General features: G+C 48.0%; 1 protein-coding gene across 1 annotated transcript in view; it reads left to right on the top strand.

The window, feature by feature from the left end:
* The first annotated feature begins 1,319 nt into the window (after positions 1–1,319).
* The window catches only part of AKR1A1 (aldo-keto reductase family 1, member A1 (aldehyde reductase)), a 30,327-nt gene continuing 26,176 nt past the window's right edge, over positions 1,320–5,470 (top strand). Inside the window, exon 1 of the mRNA XM_012649052.1 lies at positions 1,320–1,665. The gene's annotated coding sequence lies outside the window, so the exon portion shown is untranslated. The remainder of the gene's footprint in view (positions 1,666–5,470) is intronic.

The raw sequence follows: 5,470 nt of genomic DNA, 5'->3' as shown, positions 1-5,470 counted from the left end.
TACCACTGTTAGGGTGGAAAACCTAGTAGGTGCTCACAGTGCAGGTGGAGAAAGATTTCTCACGCAGAGATTAAGACATAAAAAGTTAAAAGTTTATCTTCTCAGAAGGATAGAGAGAATGAGAGAGTGAAGGGTGGGGGGCAGAAGAGAGCAGGGAGCCAGTGTGGCATCCCAAAGAAAGAGAAGGGAGATGCCAGCAGCTAGGCCAAGTGGCTTGCTGCTTCTATGGGGACAAAGAGAAAAATAGTAATTGTTGTGAATTGCTGTATCTGCTCTTTCTTTTCTTCTTAACTGCAAGCAGATAATGGAATCTGCTGTGTGAAACTGCTGCATCCTTTCCCTTTGCTTTAGGGATAAAGTGACCTTGCCCTCAAGATATGATTTGGGGCTAAATTTGATGTCTGGGGATTGTCCCCCATGCTGTCATCCAGGAACTTCTCAGGAACTACTCCATGCTATAGAAACAGATGCTAAAAAGACAGTTTTCGTCAATAAGTCTAGCCACTGTAAAAAAATTTTACATTTCCTTTTTGTCTGTTGGGTTCTTTTGAGATGTAAAAACAGAGCTCCGCAGGGCACCTGTTGGCTAGGTGGAGAGGGAGGGAGAGAGCTGATTTATTTTACTCACAAGATCCATTGTCCTTTCAACCACTACCAGTATTTCTAAGTCTCTTTGTTTGGTGGCCTCAAGATTTTTACACTGGGGCAGTGCACCCTAGAAGCTGGCCGAGGAGCATGTCTTTTGTAAAATGGGAGGATGATTGTGAAAGAGATAGTATGTTCTCAAACACTAGTTTTAGACAACAGTACACCTTTAAGTTGACAGCTATTGCTCTGAAAACTCTAGGAGGGCTAGGGTTGTGCCTTGCATCTAACAATCCTTATGGGTAGAACTGAGCAAAAACCCTAAAGCTGGAGGAATGAGAGGGCTGGGTTACAGCAATGACTCAGCAGTTCATCAATCTACTAATTGGGGTCCACGGTCCAGATAGAGTAGGGACCAGGAACTTTCTAGCATCTGGAATCTGCAGATCCGAGGTCTTCTCCGTTCTGGTCAACCTTTGTGTGGTCGCTGCTCTCTGGGCCTGTTTCCGGAATTAAACAACGGTGCCAACTTACGCGAACTTTGGGAATCTAGTCAGAATCGTATGGAGAGAAAGCCAAGATTGGGAATCGGTAGCTACGGCAGATATAAAAACCCAAAACGTGGCACGTCTGACCTTACTTCCTCCGGAAGGATCAGAGCAGCGTAGCCCAGGCGCGCGGTGCAATCTGGGCCAGCAAAGCGCGCGGCCCGGCCCCGCCCCGCCCCAAGACATCCACGTGGCCCGCGGCACAAGCCGCGTTGCGCCCGCGAGTTTTCCAAACTCACGCTGTGGAGTGAATGTCCAAGCGCCTGCCTTTCTGGCGTCCACCACCTAGTGGAGGGGAGGGGGCGGTACCGCCTCCCAGCTCGGGCTTCCATCCCCTTCCGCTCCTTCCTGAGGAGGCGGGGGACGGGGGTCCGCCTTGCGCGTGATCCGTGATGCCTGGCCCCTGCCCCTCCTCCTGGGTGGAGCTTCCTCATCACCGCCAGACTTAAGCTGAGGCCCATTGGATCTCTGGCAGGGTGCGGAACTGAGCCCAGCTCACGCTATCGTGCTCACGCTCTGTGCTTTTGCCAAGGTGAGTTTCTCCTGCTGCTGGTCCGTCTTTCTCCCGGAGATAGCCTCGATCCTTTACTGCTGAGGTGTCAGCCTCCGGGATTGAGCGAAGAGCGTGGGCACTGGAGGGGACTAGACGAGGTTTCGGATTTGGGCTCTTTCTTTTGTTCTCTGTATGATATTGTATAACTTCTCAGTTTCTCTGAACCTCAGTTTCCCCAGCGATAAAACGAGTTCCTACATCAGAGCTGTAGCGAGAATTGAGATAAAGCTTTGAGGGCACCCAGCGCATATTACGTGCATTGTAAGTTTTAATTGCCATCTTTTTGTTTGCTTGCCTGCACGATTTTTCCAGGCGCTCCTGCTTTTCTATGCAGGTGCAGCAATGCTTCTCGGAAGTGGCTGGAAGCGGGGCAGAATTCTCTTAATTAAACGCCTGCCATGGGACTGGGAAATCTGGGCATGTTATTCTGTTGCCCCAGAGCTCTGTTAAAGTGTGACTCGGATCTGAACCTTCACCAGATGTGGCTACTATTAATTAAGTCTTCCTTAAGATTGTCCATAGTCAGGGCTGCAGGACCTCCCTGGAAGAGTCTGTTACTTTTCCAAGGTCTGATTCCTCATTCGCAATACAGAAGCAATCTCAGTATGATTCTGTCTGGTCCGCTGGGATTTTTTTGCCAAAGATAGTAAAGTGATTTGGTATTCTCCGGAGATTATTCTTTCCAGATTTCCCAGGAAGTAAAAGAAAAGGTAACAGAGATAGTGACTTGCTCAAGTGTCCCTCCAGCTGACCAAACTCCAGCTGTCAAGATCTCTCCCCCATTAGCCTCTGTGTGTGTGTAGTGTGTACATATCTATGTATGGGACAGGTACTCTAGTAGGAGTGAGAGGTTCAGACACGTGACAGGCCCTGACCTCAAGGAGTAGCCTAGGTTTGTGGGGGAAACTTATGTATAAACAGAAAAATGCTGTGATGTGCACAAGCTATCAGTACGTGGGAGGAGCCAGAAATTTAAAGTGCTAGCTGAAGGATGAGCAGCAGTTAGCCAGGTGTGGGGAAGGAAAGTGTTCAGAGGCCTGGAGTCAAGTAAGTGATGCAACTGTGTTCAAAGTCTGGAACATGGAGTCTGAAATAAGGAGGTGGAGAAATGAGAAAGGTAGAGCCAGGTTTTAAAGGAGCCTGGACTTTGTACTGAGGGAGGGGAGAACTGCTGGAAGAGTTTCAGACTGGGAGTCACATGTCTGGATTTGGTGAATAGATCGTGGGAAAAGGGGCCACACTGGAAGCAGAGATTTGTGGTTTAAGTAAGGGATGATGGTGGTCAGAGTTAGGGCAGTGGCAGTGGAGGTAGATATGGATCTTTCTCTCTGGAGAAAGATTAAGGAAATATTTATTTATTTAAAGATAGGATCTTGCTGTGTCTCCCAGGCTGTAATGCAGTGGTGCAATCATAGCTCTCTAACCTTGAACTCTGGGGCTCAAGTGATTCTCCTGCCTCAGCCTCCCGAGTAACTAGGACTACAGGTACACATTACCATGCCCGGCTAATTTTTTTTTTTTATTTTTTGTAGAGATGGGATTCTCACTATATTGCCCAGGCTGGTGTCAAACTCCTGGGCCAAGTAATCTTCCTCCCTCAGCCTCCCAAAGAGCTGGGATTACAGGTGTGAGCCACTGCACCTGGCCGGAAGTATATATTTTTAAATTCTTCTTTCCACATACATTAATAAGTACATGAAGTATTATTGCAGTCTTAGGTCTTACATTACATTTCTTTCTTTTTTTTTTTTTTTTTTTTTTGAGACAGAGTCTCACTCTGTTGCCCAGGCTAGAGTGCCGTGGCGTCAGCCTAGCTCACAGCAACCTCAAACTCCTGGGCTCAAGCAATCCTTCTGCCTCAGCCTCCCGAGTAGCTGGGACTACAGGCATGTGCCACCATGCCCGGCTAATTTTTTTTTCTGTACATATATATTTTTAGTTGTCCAGATCATTTCTTTCTATTTTTTGTAGAGACGGAGGGTCTCGCTCTTGCTCAGGCTGGCCTTGAACTCCTGACCTTGAACGATCCACCCGCCTCTGCCTCCCAGAGTGCTAGGATTACAGGCGTGAGCCATGGCACCCGGCCTCTTTTTTTTTTTTAATGAAGGGGTGGGAGGTTGTGAGGAGGGGTGTTCAGTTGCCTTTTTTTGTTGTTGTTGAGGCAAAGTCTCACTCTGTCACTGTGGGTAGAGTGCAGTTATTGTAGCTCACTGCAACCACCAACTCCTGGGCCCTAAGTGATCCTTCCGCTTCAGCCTCCCTAGTAGCCACAATGCCCAGCTGTTTTTTTTTTTTTCCTTTCTTTTTGGTAGAGATGGGGTCTCACTCTTGCTCAGACTGTCAAACTCCTGAGCCCAAGCAGTTCTCCTGCCTCAGCCTCCCAGAGTGCTAGGATTATAGACCTGAGCCACCTCCTCTGGCCTTACATTACATTTCAGAGCAAACAGTATCTCTTTCAATATTTACTTACAAGTATTAAAAAGATTTTTTAGGCCAGGCGCGGTGGCTCACGCCTGTAATCCTAGCACTCTGGGAGGCCGAAGCAGGAGTATCCTTTGAGCTCAGGAGTTGGCGACCAGCTTGAGCAAGAGCAAGACCCCGTCTCTACTAAAAATAGAAAGAAATTAGCTGGACAACTAAAAATACATAGAAAAAATTAGGCAGGCATGGTGGCGCATGCCTATAGTCCCAGCTATTTGGGAGGCTGAGGCAGAAGGATCGCTTGAGCCCAGGAGTTTGAGGTTACTGTGAGCTAGGCTGATGCCACAGCACTCTAGCCCAGGCAAGAGAGTGAGACTCTATCTCAAAAAAAAGAAAAAAGAAACCTATGGGTAGAGAGGTCCAGAGGGAGTTGAATATACAGAACTGGGGTGGGAAGAATTAGGGCTTAAGGTGATAACTGAAGATAAGAACTCAACTAGGGAATGGAAAGGATTGAAGACAAAACTCTAAGGGACACCAGCATTTGTGGGAGGCAGAGGAAAGGCCCATGCAGCCAGGAAACACTCATGTAAATAGTGTTTCCTTTTTTTCCTGTGTCTGTATTCAGGCAGCAACTGTAGAGCCCTCCTCTGAGAAGGAAAGAACGAATACCAGAGAGAAGGAACCTTCCTGCTGAGTTGGGAATAATAAAACCTGAGTCCTGACACTACCATCTTCCCCTATATTCTCCCGCCACAGCTTCTCTCTTTTAAACTTGAAGATAATTTGAGGGTTTCTGAATGCTGCCTGAGGTCCCATTAGGCAGTTCCTGACTCACCTAGAGTCTAGAATCTGTTAATGCAGGGCTAGGTTGAAAAGCTGTTGCCTCAGGCAGAAGATGAAGTCAAGAGCTGACTGAGGATGACTTTCTGTCCCAGAGAAAAACATCTGTGTGGCCCCTCTATTCTCCCCTTGGGAGCTCTTATTCTTTGCAGAACTTCCTACTCTTTGATCCTTAGCCCCCAAGCCTCAGCCCTTTTGGTTTTCAGTTACACCGACAAAAGAAAGGGAGAAACAAAATTCAGGTTTCTTCCTTTTCCCCTTAAGCCAGGGTTTTGTTCAAGCTCTCACCCGAGGTGTAATTTCAGAGCCCTCCCCTGTGTGTTGGGAAATCTGGGGGTGACCAACAGGTCATTGGGCATCAAGCCCAGGAAACCTGTCATAGACCCTGATAGCAGCAAGCCACAAGATTCTTCCTGTGAGGCCGGGCACGGTGGCTCACGCCAGTAATCCTAGCACTCTGGGAGGCCGAGGGGGGCAGATTGTTTGAGCTCAGGAGTTCGAGACCAGCCTGAGCAAGAGC

Source organism: Propithecus coquereli, unplaced genomic scaffold (genome assembly GCF_000956105.1).
Source record: "Propithecus coquereli isolate 6110/MARCELLA unplaced genomic scaffold, Pcoq_1.0 Scaffold299, whole genome shotgun sequence".
NCBI lineage: Eukaryota > Metazoa > Chordata > Mammalia > Primates > Indriidae > Propithecus > Propithecus coquereli.
Note: the sequence above shows the minus strand (reverse complement) of the source record. Positions and strands in the feature narration are given on the sequence as shown.